Consider the following 15,445-nt stretch of genomic DNA (forward strand, 5'->3'; position numbering starts at 1 on the left):
GGTACATTACTTCACAGACATTGATACCCTTTTGGCACTTTTTCTTTTCACCAGTCCTGGGCTTGATCTCAGCGCCTGGGCACTGTCTCTGAGCTTCTTTTGCTCAAGGCCAGTGCTCTACCCCTTAGTCACAGTGCCACTTTTGACTTTTCCTGTTTATATGATACTGAGAAATCAAACCCAGGGCTTCATGCATGCTAGTGCTTGCCTAACGCTCTACCACTAAGCCACATTCATTCTCAGCAGCTAATGCTACTTTTAAAAGTACTTGACTTGTACAAGCGCCCTCATGTATGCAGGGTTGACAATCACTGGTCTCACAGGTCTACATAACTTAGGCCTCCCAGGAGATGGGGTGGGCTAGAATACATAGGACCAGCTATACGGTACAAAACTTCTTTAGAACTCCTTTTTCTATACCATCTGTCTTAGAGCATCATCACATCATTTAAAAACAATGGGATTTGTATACATTTACGCTTGGCATGATAATCAATGCTGGTATAGAGGCCTTTTAGACTGTCAGCTTGTCGAAAGCATCAGCTTTGTTTATACACTTCTGCATCCTTCCATCTGATGCCCGAGTGAGATTTTGTTTTCAAAACAGTCTTACTATGTAGCCCATGCTGGCCTTGAAATCTCCACTCTAAGTCTCAACCTCCTATGGCTCGGCTCAGCTTTTTCTTTTTTGCAGTCTTATATCTTGAACTCTGGGGCTCAAGATGATCATTGTACCACTTGAGCCACAGTGCCACTTCCAGCTTTTCTTTTTTTGGTCGGTCATGAGGCTTGAACTCTGGGCCTGGGTATTGTCCCTAAGCTCTTCAGCTCAAGGCTAGTGCTCTACCACTTAAGCCATAGCGCCACTTCCAGTTTTCTGGTGGTTAATTAGAGATAAGAGTCTCACAAACTTTTGTGCCTGGGTGGCTTTGAACCCCAATTCTCAGATCTCAATCTCCTGAGTAGCTAGGATTACAGGTGTGAGCCACTGGTGCCTGGCTCCAGCTTCTTACAGTTTATTGAACACAGAGTCTCACAGACTTTCCTGCTTGGGCTGGCTTCGATTCTCAATCCTCAGATTTCAGCCTCCTGAGTACAGGTGTGTCAGTGAGACCAAAGGAGGATAGGATTAGGAGAGAGAAATTCAAAGATACAATGTCTATGTGCAGCTGATCATATAAAACAATATTTATCAAAATGAATTCCAGCAAATGGAAACAAGAAGATTGTCCTTCATTGACATCTATCTATCTATCCATCCATCTATATCTATATTTTTGTCGGTTGTGGGGCTTGGACTCTGAGCCTGGGCTGTCCCTGAGCTCTTCAGTTCAAGGCTACAACCCTCCCCTTGAGCCTCAACCCCACTTCCAGTTTTCTAGTAGTTAACTGAAGGTAAGAGTCTCATGGCCTTTAGTGGTCAGGCTGGCTTTGAGCCTTGATCCTCACTCAGATCACAGCTTCCTGAGTAGCTAGGATTACAGGCGTAAGCCACCGCTATTTCATTGTTATTTTTTAATTTTGTTTTCGTATTGGCTTGTTTATCTGTCTTTGCAAATGTAAGGTGGCACACAGAAATGGAGGGACAAAGGGTTAACAAATGTAGCAGTGGTACTTATTAGACACTGTGAGACACTATACAACTTATGTGTGGTGGGGGGAACAGGAAGGAAAAACTGGAAGAGAGTGAGGGAAGGGGTGACACTGTCCCCCAAAAAATGTACTCTACATGACTTATGTTCATTACCGTTATAGTAACAATTAAAAAAAAGATTATAGGTGTGTGTCACCACGCCTGGCTCCTGAGAGCTTGAAAAGGTGCTTTTCCGTACACTATCTCAACTGTTTATGTCTCCCATGCATTGCCTCCACTGCCCTACTGAACCCAGACAAGGAAGTCTACCCTGATAGTTTTTGTTCAGTGGTACTTGAATCACTGCTCCTTCTACGTCTTCAAGCCAAGGAAATTTCCAGACAAGACTTCACAGGTAAAGATCCACATTATGAGAGGAGGCAGAGCTGTTCACCACCACTATCTTAAGGACAATGTTGAAAAACCCAAGTAACTCCATTGATATGACACATTTATGTATTTGTTTTTCTAAGCACAGGTCTTTGTGCCCCCCCCAGACATAGTCGGATGTTTCTACTTCAATAGGAGAGTTCTTACCTCCCATTAACCAGCAAAATGTTGGAAGTGGAGCTCCATTACTGGTACAGGCACCACACACACACACACACACACACACACACACATTCATACATAAATTAGAAATGGTTTATGAGGGCTGGGAGTGTGGCCTAGTGGTAGAGACCTTGCCTAGCATGCATGAAGCCCTGGGTTCAATTCCTTGGTAATACATACACAGGAAAAGCTGGAAGTGGTGCTATGGTTCAAGTGGTAGAGCATTAACCTTGAGATAGCCCAAGGATAATGCCCAGGCCCTGAGGTCAAGCCCCTGGACCGGCAAAAAAATAAAAAAAGAAATGGTTTATGAGACACTGTCCCAGTAACTTGAGCTTTCCTAAAGACCCTAAAGATTCTCTGTGGGTTAAAAGTAGAGCAACACAGAGACAGCTTAAAATTACACTATTTTAACACTTGCTTTTTATACTACAGTAGACAGGGAAGAAGCAATCAAAGCCATTTTTATTTTGTTATAACTATTCTGTTTGGCCCAGGTTTGTGGAAAGACGTGTTTTTACCAGGTTTTATTGCACAAAATGATAGTAACATATTACATGAAATCACCTTCATAAATTTTGTATTAAGGTAGCACTGTCTATACCTGAAATTGATTCAAAATGCTTAAGATACTCAATTACTTTTTAACACTGTTACCCAATGCAGTGACTTATATCTTCTATTTCACAAGAATCTGATGATGCGACATCATTGTAATTGATTCATTTTCTCAATTAAATAAAGCTACTGTGCTTTCCGTTATATGAATGCCACATAGACCATAGAGTTAGATGTATTATCTTCTTTCCTTCTCTCAGATATATTGCCTTAAAGGCTGTATTCTGTTCCTCTGTTAATTCCACCAGAAAATTTAATACCACAGTCATATTTTTCAAATTCTGAACTGCTAGGCAGTTGACTATTTATATTAGGCATATTTTTCATTGCTAAACGCTTTGTTGTTTACCTTTTTCAAGATCACATTACTACACGGGTGCAGTAACCATAAAACAAACCCAAACAAAGTCAATCCCTAGTCACTGCCTCTGCTTTTGCACACAGTTCATGAAAAAGCGAAGCCCATAGTTTTATAGCACATTAAAAGTGGTACGAAAGGTATTCAATATAAAATGTTAGCTTCATGAACACCCATCTTTATTCTAGTTCTGCCTTCCAAATGCCTGGCTGTGAGAGCAGAGTTCAGAGGAACACAATAATATTGTTAGGACTGATGGATTGCTTGCACCCTGCCACATATGAAATGCTGTTCATAACTAACTTGTCCAGCCTCACATTCCTGCTTATACATTTTGCTTGTGAGGGGTGGTTTCCATGTCTTACTAGTACTTTGGGACAATAAACAGAATAATAATTGCTACAGAAATAGTCTTTGTTAATCAGTCTCTAGAATTAGTAGTGTTTTGATATGCAAATTAGATGAACCTCTTCTCTCCCTCTCTTCTAGGCACAGCTCTTCTCCTTTGGTCAGCCATTAGATCCAAGATTTAAAGCCATACTAACTAAGACTTATCTCCCATTCAGATGTAAGAGTGCCTTATTTGTTTAAATGGGGGAGAATGACATCATAAAAGGCATCTATAAGCCAGGTGCCAGTGGCTCGTGCCTGTAATCCTAGCTATTTAGAAGACTAATAACGGGAGGACTGTGGTTTGTGGCAAAAATATTTATGAGATCCCCTTTTCAACCCACAAATGGGCCCATGCCAGTCATTCTAGCAATGATGGGAAGCCTAAAATAGGTGGATTGCTGACCAGGCGCAATACCAGCAGAAAACATAAGTTTATATATAAAACCCAGGACTGGAGGTGTAACTTAGCAGTAGAGCATCTGTCTAGTATATGGGAAGCATGAGTTCAAATGCCAATACTGGAGGAAGAAAAAGGCAATCATAAAGACCAGTGAGGTCTTGCTGTTGTTATATTAACATTTACCATATATTTCTTTGCAGGACCACTTGCCACAGGTTGGCAATTAGAAAAGTCCCTAGATCATGACTTACGACTTTGGAAAATGATCCTGGAAAGGAAACAGTCAACTATGTTGATGACTAAAGCAATTCTGAAAGTTTCGCCTCATGCTTTTTCCTCTATAAAGGAAGGTACTTTTTACCTACAATGGTAAAAACAGACCTTGCTTCTAGCTCCTTTTCATTATATTTAGAGACACCATCAGAAAATGAGAGTGAATTCACCTGTGTAACTTAGAGAAGACACCAGCTATGGTTTTCATTTTCTCTTTTACTCCCTGAAAATTATAGCTTGTCTTGCAGCGCTTGTCTGGGAGATTTATGTGTGACCTAGGTCAGATCTTCCAATATCAGTTGACAAATTTTCTCTTTACATACTTACTGTTTTTCAAGCTTATGTTACTTTCTCTTAAAAAGATAAAAGAAACAAAACCACACTGTATGGTAAGAATTTTTTTCTAAAGAATATCATTTTCATTTGTTATGCTATTGGCATCATTCTAGCCTTCAGAGTCAAACACTCTTCTACCTTCTTCCCTTCTCCCTTTCTTAATTTTAAATTTTAGGAATTATAGCTATTTTGCAAAAGACTCTCTTGAAAAATCTGATGCATTAAGCTATAAAGCCAACATAATCAGGAATTATGGCAAAGTAGATTATCAAATTCTAAATGAAGAAGTATGACCTAAGGAATATTTCAAATGGAATGAACCTTTAGATATGCTATCGTTCAGTCTACTCACTTTGCTATTAAGGAAATTGAGGCTCATAGTGAGAAGTGTCCAAGGTCAAGGATACAGCCTGGCTTGATGCTTGTTGGGAGACAGCCTGCTAGGAAAACACACTTGGGGAATCAGGAAGACTCTTGGAATTCAGCCTCTTGAGTAGCCTCATAGGTCTCCTCTTCTCTCCTAGGCCAGGACTAGTGTCAATAAAGTGATGAGATTATCTCGAGAAGTTCAAAGACTCACTGAAGCCAGAGAGAAGCAAGGGAGAAATGGTAGTGGCACAGCACTGTTCTAGGTGCTAAACAATAGGTAATATACCATCTCCAATTTCCCACAACTTGCAAAAACAAAGGATCCAAACCACACACATAAGCCTTCAGTGACCGATAACAATCACTTCTACAAGCTTTGTAACTTGACTTGTTTTGCTAACATGTTTCCAAATAACTGTTTTTTTGGTGGGTAATGGCGATTGAATTCTGGACCTGGGTTCTGTCCCTGAGTTCTTCAGCTCAAGGCTATTGCCCTACTCCTAGGACTGGGCGCTGTCCCTGAGCTCTTCAGGTCAAGGCTACCGCTTTACCCTTGAGCCATTGCCTCACTTGCCATTTTCTATTGATTAATTGGGATAAGAGTCTCACTGTGCCTGGGCTGGCTTTGAGCTGTGATCCTCAGATCTCAGCCTCCTGAGTAGCTAGGATTACAGGTGTGAACCATTGTGCTCGGCTAAATAACTTCAATGAAATAATAAAAAAGCTGGGTGCTGATGGCTCATGTTTATAATTCTAGTTACTCAGGAGGTTGAGATCTAAGGATCAGAGTTCAAAGGTAGCCTGGGAAAGAAAGTCTGTGAAACTTTTATTTCTAATTAATACCATAAAGGCCAGAAGTAGAGCTATGACTCAAGTGGTACAGGGCTAGCCTTGAGCAAAACAGCATGCAGGCCCTAGGTTTATACCCCAGGACCAGCACACCCTCCCCTGAAAAAACATAGATAGGGTGATATTTTTACTGAATGAAATATGAGACAAGATAAATGGGTACTATACATTGCTTCTAATATAAGCATAATTCACCTGTGCTATTCCATGTCTCCTATTCATTAGCCTCGTTCAAGTTTTCATGCTTGTTGAATTTACTGGCCTATCATGTATGGGATCTAAAACAAAGGTAAGTCACAAGACAGCTGAGCAGGCAGCTTCTCAATGGGAACATGAATGCCACTGGTTCCCACACTAAGATCCATGCACTCACACTTTCTGGCCCCCATCTCTGACTCTAGCTGGGATGCTAGATTCAAGAATGACCGCTTAGATTCTTTTAATTTAAAATTTTGTGCCAGTACCAGAGCTTGAACTCAGGGCCAGGGTACTGTCCCTTAGCTTTTCCACTCAAGGTTGGTACACTTTCAACTTGGGCCACAACTTCACATCTTGTGTTTTGATGGTTAATTGGAGATGAGACTCACTGACTTTCCTACCCGGGCTAGTTTTGAACTGGGATCCTTGTATCCCACATGAATTACAGATATGAGCCACCAGTGCCTTGGCCAAGAATGAACAGTTTTAAAAAGTAAAAATGAGTTATTTCTGAATTTAGCAACAACTGTATGGAAAAGAAAAGATCTAGGATGCCTAGAAGAGGGCATAGCCTAGATGGGACCAAGAAAACATCCTGGCCATAAATTAGACTACTTGGCTCCCACTGTCTCCCGAGTAACAAGGACAATGCATTTTCATACAAACTACAACAGCTGCAGCATCAAGGTATGGTACAACATTATTCATTTGCTGGGTCTGCCAGTCAGTTGTCAGGAAAAAAATAAAAAAGGACCTGCATGCCCAGTCTATATTCCTTTACCCTTCATGTATTTAAAACTGACATAGCTCGTCTCCTACCATACAGACAAGCCTAGGAGGCAGGGAAATCCTTCTCCAGGAAATGGACATTTTAATCTTGTGACTTGAGTTTTGTAACCAAAGCAAGAGCTTAGAATTATAATTCAAAATAATGTAAATTACAAAATGAATCTTAGTAGTATTAAGATCAGGCCAAGGAATTCACTAAGTCCCTTCTTTTCAAAGAAAAGGTTTGATGTTCACTGTGTTAATCTTTTTTCCTTTCCTTGTTCCAAAAAAGAATGGCCTTATTTCAGAATTCAATTTAAGGCTATCAGTTGAGAGATTTTTTAGAGAGAAAAGGTGGCAGAAGGAAGTATTGCTTTTTCTGAGGAAGGTCTGTTGAGTACTTCACTCCATATGATCAAACAAATTTAATGTGTCAAAATACCTGGAGGGAGTTTTTTGGAGCTGACATTTAGTTTGGATCTCTTTTAGCTATATCTTTCCCATGCCATAGAATCCAGAGCAATGTTGAAGGCCAACTAGCCCAATTCTTTCCCAATGTAGAAATCCACTCTATTGTTTGTGCTGGTACCAGGGCTAGAACTCAGATTCTGGGCACTGCCCCTTAGCTTTCTCATTCAAAGCTGGCATGTTATCATTTGAGTTACTTCTGGTGTTTTTATTTTGTGGTTAACTGGAGATAAAAGTCTTATAAGATGGGCACTGGTGGCTTATGTCAATAATCCAAGCCACTCAGGAGGTTGAGATTTGAGGATTGAGAGTTCAAAGCCAGCCTGGGCAGGAAAGTCCATGAGCCTCTAACCTCCAATTAACTTTAAAAAAAAAAAAAAAGCCATAAAATGGAGCTATGGCTCAAGTACTAGAGTTCTAGTCTTGAGCACAAAAGCTTAGGGACCATCCTGAGGTCCTAAGTTCAAGACCCCTTTATAGTAGAAGTGGGGTGCCATAAGGAATCCAGGAATTATTGCTGAAGGGACAAGATGCCTACTAAGAAGAAAGCCAAAAGTCTCTTGCTGGATCAGGTTCTACAAAACCCAAGCAGGACTATGCTTTTATGTAATACAGACTACTCTGAGTTCATTTTTCCTCGGACAGCTGCCTGAGAGACCAGGTATTAGTTCACATTCTCTACCTCCCAAACTGAATCTCTGTTGGTTAACAACTTTCAGACAGGATCTTTATGTAATGATTCCAAAGTCATTCACTTTCCATATTTCTTTTCCTTCTCCTCTTCGCCTACCTTCCTAAATAGTCCCATAGTTACAATTATGCTGCATGTATGTATGTATGTATGTCTGTCTCTTAGGTCGAGCTTCTACATATAAGTGAAAACAAATACTTGGTTTTGTAAGTTTGGTTTATCTTGCTCAAAATGATGGTCTCCAAATCTATTCATTTTCTGTAAATATATGATTTAATTTTTCATATGGTTGTCTAGTATTTCATGACATATATGTACTTTATTTCCTTCCTCTGTTCTTAGACACCTCGGGTCACTCCACAGTTTGGCTATTGTGAACAGTGGTACAATAAACATGGATATACAGACATCTTTTTTATACATCAATTCAGATTCCTTCGGACATATGCACCATCATGATATGGCAGGGTCATAAAGTAAATCTACTTTGAGGTTTCTGAGAAATCTTTATATTTAGGTTCAGTATCCTGTATGTGAACTGAATTCAGGCAAGAAAGATCTTTTCCCCTGACATACAAATACCTTCCATCTCTATCTGATCCTTGAATCTCCTGCTGACTGAATTGTCAGAATTCATCTGGTGAAGAGCAACTACTGTCTTCTGCCTAACTCTGCACTCTCAGCTCTACCTTCCTGACAGTGAAAACCCTCAGCTTCTTCAAAGGTAACTGCACATCTCTTCAGCAGTGCCTGTCCTTTATATAATAATGCTGGAGCAGAGTATTATGGGATACAGAAGAAAGGGGAAAGATGATTAATGGAGAGCTGTAAGTTGATTTTTTTAAATTACAAAATTATCTTTCAACATTTTTTTTTTTTTTGCCAGTCTAGGGGCTTGAACTCAGGGCCTGAACACACTGTACTTGGGCTTTCCTCAAGGCTAGCACTCTACCACTTGAGCCACAGCACCACTTCCAGCTTTTTCTATGTATATGTGGTACCGAGGAATCAAACCCAGGTCTTTGTGCATGCTAGGCAAGCACTCTACTGCTAGGTCAAACTCCTGGCCCTACAACATTTTTTTTTTTTTTTAAAGTAAACCTGAACCCAGGTGCCAGTGGCTCAGGTCTGTAATCCTAACTACTCAGGAGGATAGTGAGATCTAAGGATGAGGATACAAATCCGATGATCTTATCTCCAATTAAGCACCAAAAAGCCAGAAATGGAGCTGAGGCTCAAAGTAGCAGAGCACAAAAGTCCAGGGACAGCACCAGAACTAGCACCAAAAAAAAAAAAAAAAAAAAAAAAGAAAGAAAAAGAAAAGGAAAAAGAAAAAGCTATTTCATTAATTTTATATACTTATCAAGTACTTTATCTAGTACTAGACACAATACTAGACTCTAAAACCCAAAAGATGATTAAAGATATACTTGCAGGTCCATAAGAACTTCAAAGTTTTAAAAAATCCTTTAAAAATGTACTTAAACTCCCCGAAACCTAGTAAGAGGGCTAAAATCTATACAGAATTTGCATTTTCTTCTAAATGTTACCCAGGGTTTGGACAAAACAGAGCTACCTAGAGTTTTGCTCAAACCACCCACCTTCCAAGGATCCACAGATTTTTCTGAGACATGTTCTCCCCTCTACCTCTCAGATGTTTCTAGGTATTGCATAAAAGGTTGTTTCATTGGTCTAAGCACCATGTATTGGTATATATATATTTTAAACCACCACATATGTGACATTATTAGATTGCTGAGTTCTTAAGTTTCAATTTTAGTCACTATGTTGTTCATTATGTGCTAAGGAGAAAAAGAATCTGAAAAAAAGTCACACCCAATTTTGTTAATTAACAGTACCATTGGCTTGACTATGAATAAAATTCAAAGTAGATGGAAGGAAAGAACTCATAGATCTAGAATGAAAAAGAATTGTACGTGGATCTTTGTTTTAGTCTGTTGATTTCTTTGTACTCTGATATGGGTAAACTGGGTTTCAATAAAATCTAACAGAGAGTACTCAGTGAGAGGAGGGGTAACACAGATGGCCTGGCATTTTTCAAATTCTCTTTACCAAATGACCTTTAGAATATTATTTAGATGTATTTTAAAAAATGTGCCTGTATACATGTATGGGAATGACTGTGTGGATTCTCCTCTATTCTATGTGCTGTCTTCCTATCATTCTGCAAATCACTGACTCAGGAGCCCTTCATCACCTCTCAAGTAGAGACTGAGGTCTGAAAAGAAAGGTCAAAGACCTAGTAAGAAATGCAAGAACTAGAAGTCAGGTTATTTTGTGCACATTCTGGGTAGAATCTACACGCTGACAATGACTTAATTCGTTGGCCATGTCATTTGCTACCTCTGATTATCTTTCTAGGCCAGTGTTATTCCAAGGAAGCATGGAGTTGTCCAAAGACCCAAGGCTGGAGGGAGGCCTCTAGCTGGGAACTTTATGTTGTATGTATTTCATGTATGATATTTTGTTTAGACCAAACTTAAAGGTCTCCTCACGTTCAGAGCCATCACTGTAACCTATTTCTGAACAGAGAACAAAACAAGACAAGCTTCATTAGCCTCTTTGATCTCCTCCCCCCACCAACCTCCCAGCCTATAGGCCCACAACTCCTTCCCTCAGGCTATTTCACCCCTAGCTCTTTCTTCTGATGGTCATAGTCCCCAAGGTCACATCTATAGATAGACCAGTGATGGTACAGCCCAACAGAGTCCATACTTGGTTCTAATTGGTTGCGTTGGTTTCCCACAATTCCATGGAGGTAACAACTTGACTCTGTATATAAACTGGGTTCCAAGTGGTCCCCACGGTCTTCTTTCCTTCTGGTGTATTCTGGCAATTTCCAGTCCTAAATCACATCAGCTCTTTGCTCCTTCTCATTGATTTTTCAGTGAACTTAGCTTGTCTGTTTTATTGACACTAAAGAAAGATTGGGTTCATAGCATCATTAACATTTTAGTTGAGGAAGAATTCCCCAAGACCTTAGGCATCAATCCAGAATTGTTATACATCTAAAAAGTCATCTGTGTTCAAACCTTGGCCAGGTCTGCCCCCTTTTTTAACTTGGATGCCAATGAGTCTCTAACTTGAATTTACCCGTGTTCTTTGCTTAAGGTGATGAGTAAAACAATGGTGCACAAAAAAAGTCATTGCTGCTGCTTCTGCTACTATCCAGGACCACTTCCCTCCAGGGATCCGCATCCAGTCAGCAATAACCTAGCAGGCACAGAGCACACAGGGACAGTAATTTCCATCTCTGTAGACATACCAGTTGGAGGTAGAACATGAATGGATGGGAATATAAAATAAGGATGGCCATTTGTGCTCAAAACCTATGGGTGCCTTATTTTCCTTTTTCCTTCCACCATTTTCTACACAGTAAAGACCACTGAACTGAGTGGGAGTGGGAGACAGTCTGACCCTGCTGTTGAGTACCTGGTAATCGTGTGAGTCATTTAATGGTTATAGGCTCCCATTTCCTTCCTTGTAAACAAACAACTGGATCATTGTAGGACCGCATCACACTCTGAAATTCTAGAATTCCAAGTAGTAGGCAGACTGTACCAATAATATGGGGAGGGAGAGGGGAAGGGTAGTGAAAATTATCTGACCGTGGAGTTTAAGAAGGCCAGATTCCAGGCTTACTGCTTTAAACTTCAATCCAAATTCTAGGCTAATCCGATCATTCAGAAAACTGGTAGGGTAGTCCCCAGATACCGGATTTTTAAAAAAAGGACTAGATTTTGTATAGAACCCTATATACTCTATATATTATCATTGTGATTGTGAATGATAAATTTAACTCCAAAGAAAAGGACTGTAAGGGAAAGCTCTGTGGGATCAGAAAAGTAATTCATTTTGTCCTACCTGGCATAAGACATGGTCATATATTTTCAGAGTTATATAAATCCCTGCAGTACTTTCTGGAAATATAAATAACACTACTATTACCTTGCTCTTGTTTATCACCTAATATTTTTCAATGTGCTCTTAGGCTTTGACTCATTTGACCAGGACAACTTCTCAAGAAGTCTAGAAAATGTCCTAGTATGTGCTTAGTCAGACTCAAGAAGCTCTTGGAGGATGTATGTCAACTAACTGCAGGACAGAGATCTTCACATGCAATTCCTTTCAGCTTCAGATTGGCTCCCAGTCACCTCAGAGGGAGTCAGAATGTCTTCTAGCCCTGTTTCTGCATCTGGTCTCTGCTACATTCACCCCTCCAAACTGATATATGTTCTCCTAGCTCTTTTCTCTCATCTCTCTCCCCTTTCTCCTTATGGTGTTTTAAAAGTTACGTAGGAGAATTGCTAAACTGTTTGGAGAAAAAAGTAATGACAGTAGTCCCCTTTAGGTAAAGCACTGGACAGATGCCAAATAAAGCATCTATATGTCTGCCCAGATGCATCTCTTTTGAACTCAATGCCTACATCCTTTTTTCTTTTGCATTCTTCTGGCCCCTTGGCTTCCTAAAGTAAGCTGATCACATTTTTTTCAGCTTGAGTCTCAGCTCCTAAAAGATTATTTGTTGTTGTTGTTGTTTTGCCAGTGCTGAGCTTGAGCTCAGGGCCTGAGCACAGTCCTTGGACTTTCTCAAGGCTAGAACTCCACTTGAGCCACAGCACCAATTCTGGCTTTTTCTATGTATGTGGTACCCAGGAATTGAACCCCGGTCTTCGTGCATGCTAGGCAGGCACTCTACCACTAGGCCAAACTCCTGGCCTCTTAGAAGGCTCTTTTTGAGTCTACTGCCATGTGTTTCTCTTCCTATAGGAGCTGGGACTGCCTTTGCTTTATTCCTGCTAAAATAAGCTACTACAGCAATAGGCACAGTGACAAATATATGTCAAACTAAATTGAGATAGATATACCACAAGAATTTTGTCTTTTTGTTTGTTTGTTTTGCTTTTGTTTTTGGTGCCAGTCTTGGGACACTGTCCTTGAGTTTTCTCAAGGCTAGCACTCTACCATTTGAGCCATGGCACCCCTCTGGCTTTTTCTATGTATGTGGTACCAAGGAATTAAACCCAGGGTTCTGTGCATGCTAGGCACTCTCTACCACTAGGCTCCTGGTCCCCCCACAATTGTCTTATTGATAATATAAAACCAAACCAACCTAAGGTGAGCACTTCAAAAGAAGTCATGCATCAACAACCTGGCTGGCTAGATACATATACATATCACAATTGAGGTACTGACAAACAATTTGTTTTTCATGGAAAACATAGTATTTCTAAGCTACATATACTTTGGGGATAATTTCTCTTCCATTTCTTCTGTGTGTGTGTGTGTGTGTGTGTGTGTGTGTGTGTGTAATATGTATGCAGAACTCAAGGCCTCAATCCCTTATTTGGCTTTTTGGCTCATGTGTAGTGCTCTACCACTTGAGTCAAGACAACTCCCTCCCTTTTATTAGTTAATTGCAGATAAGAGTCTCTCAGATTTGTTTGACTGAATTTGTACTACAGTGAACCTCAAAGGACAGGTTTCTCTTCCATTTCTGTTCTTCTATCTTAGGATGGATTAGGAACTCATCTTCTGTCTTTGGCAGAAGAGAAGTATATAAAGTTTTGAGATCTTAGGATATGTTTGAAATGAATATTGGGAAGAGGAAACTGGTTCTGGTAACAAAAAAATTTCTGGGAAGAGGCAAACCTGACTCAGTATCTAATGCTTTCTCTCACTGACTGGCATTCTACCATTTGAGCTACACCAACAACCCCTAAATGAGCATCTTCATACCACTTCCCTCTGCATTTTGTGGAAAATAAATCTGATTTAATGGCTTTAGATTATCAGTATCTTAATATATATATATATATAGATTTCAATATCTCAAACAATGAGGATAAAAATAAACAATGAAACAGAAATATTTAGGCTAGATGCGTGGCTCAGGTCTGGTGCTGGTCTAGTAAGGGGAAAATCCCAGTACTACAAAGAGAGAAGAGAGGGAGGGAGGGAGGGAGGAAGGGAGGAAAGGAAGAAGAAAGGAAGAAAGGAGGGATAGAGGGAGGGACAAGGAGAGGGACAGGGACAGGGGAAATCTGTTTAGTTACTTAGAAAAGACCTGACAATTAGAGATGAGTACTTAGAATGTAGGTACTGTTACTACTGTTACTTCTTGACAGGGAGCTTTTCCTGAAACGTTAGATATTTAAGATTTACTTAAATCTCTGATATTCTGATCTTTCAAAAGTTCATGCAACAAAAGGTAGATTCTCCAATGCCTTTCTTCAAAGAGGGCAAACTTTTAGGCATTTTGCAATTCTGGGCATGAGATCTCGGACCTAAATTTAATATTGAATATAAGGCAATATTAAATCATCAACTTTAATGTTAGTAGCAACATACTAGTCAAAGGCTTTTAAAACACAAAAATAAGGCCGGGAGTTTGGCCTAGTGGTTAAAGTGCTTGTCTAGCATGAATGAAGACCCAGGTTCGATTCCTTGGTACCACATACATAGAAAAAAGCCAGAAGTGGTGCTGAGGCTCAAGTGGTAGAGCTCTAGCCTTGAGAAAGCCCAAGGACAGTGCTCAGGCCCTGAGTTCAAGCCCAGGACTGGCAAAACAAAACAAAACAAAATAAAAAAACACAAAAATAAGCTTAAAAACTCTAGTATTTTGTCATTAATGTTTAATGTTTTAACAGTCTTAAGACATAGGCTTTCCATTCTATTACAAAAATCTCAATCCAGAGAACAATTTATTACTAAAAAATAAATGAATGCTTAACTGCTAGTCTGTCAATTAAAAGAAAGAGAAAAAAAAGCAAAAAGCCAACACATTAAAATAGCAGGTTTCCAAGCCAAGTTAAACAAGATATTTTCTCCTTGACAAGCTGCTTACATTTAAATGAAAACAGGGCAAATTTGGTCAATAATATGGATTGCATATAATAAGAAGGACCTTAGATCATGTTAATATAAGGATCAGAAAGCAGTAAGTTCAATTAAAACCACCCAGTTATTTAGCAAACTTTCAGATACAGCAAATAAATTAATCTGTTTTAAATGAAAGTGCTCCCATAAGTAGCTTTTTGACCTATGAGTAAGTCTCCCAGGCAGCTATCACAGTAAAGCAAGACTGAGCTGAAGCAAGGCAAAGCCCCCAAATCAAACAAATGGCATTAGTAATCAAAAAGCATTTGCAAAACATACTTCCATGGTGAGTAGTGGGGATTCTAAGGAGACCACCACCTACAGCTCCTCTCAAACTCTGACTCAGAGAGGGTTAAACATACGTTTCTCTTGTCCCTGAATGCTGTGGTACCTTAGTTTGAACAACAAGGTATCCTCATTTACGGACTATCTTGTGGGAAAGGCTGGTCCTTATACCATCAGGAATTCCCGCCTTTCACTAACATCCTCTACTAATGACTTATGTTTAAATTGTATGGAGATTTCAGAATACCTCTATTGAGACAAGTAATATGTCATCGTTTTGCTCAGCTAACAGCCTTGACAGCCCTGCTTCCTTGCATTAGGAACAGCAGATCTTGGTTTCGTCCACTGATGGCA

The 15,445-nt window shown here is 39.8% G+C and overlaps 1 protein-coding gene and 1 long non-coding RNA gene across 6 annotated transcripts in view; both read right to left on the minus strand.

Annotated features, from left to right (window-relative positions):
• Map2k5 (mitogen-activated protein kinase kinase 5) overlaps nt 1-15,445 on the minus strand; it is a 255,818-nt gene that overhangs the window by 63,824 nt on the left and 176,549 nt on the right. The gene's annotated exons all lie outside the window — the stretch shown is intronic.
• LOC150046310 (uncharacterized) lies at nt 8,480-11,436 on the minus strand. Its single transcript, XR_016539659.1, has 3 exons — nt 11,360-11,436; nt 10,643-10,843; nt 8,480-8,676 (listed from the first exon to the last, which is right to left on the minus strand). It is a non-coding gene; the product is annotated as an uncharacterized LOC150046310 (long non-coding RNA).

The sequence above is a fragment of the Megascapheus bottae genome, chromosome 25 (genome assembly GCF_031878675.1).
Source record: "Megascapheus bottae isolate mThoBot1 chromosome 25, mThoBot2.hap1, whole genome shotgun sequence".
NCBI classification, from domain to species: domain Eukaryota; kingdom Metazoa; phylum Chordata; class Mammalia; order Rodentia; family Geomyidae; genus Megascapheus; species Megascapheus bottae.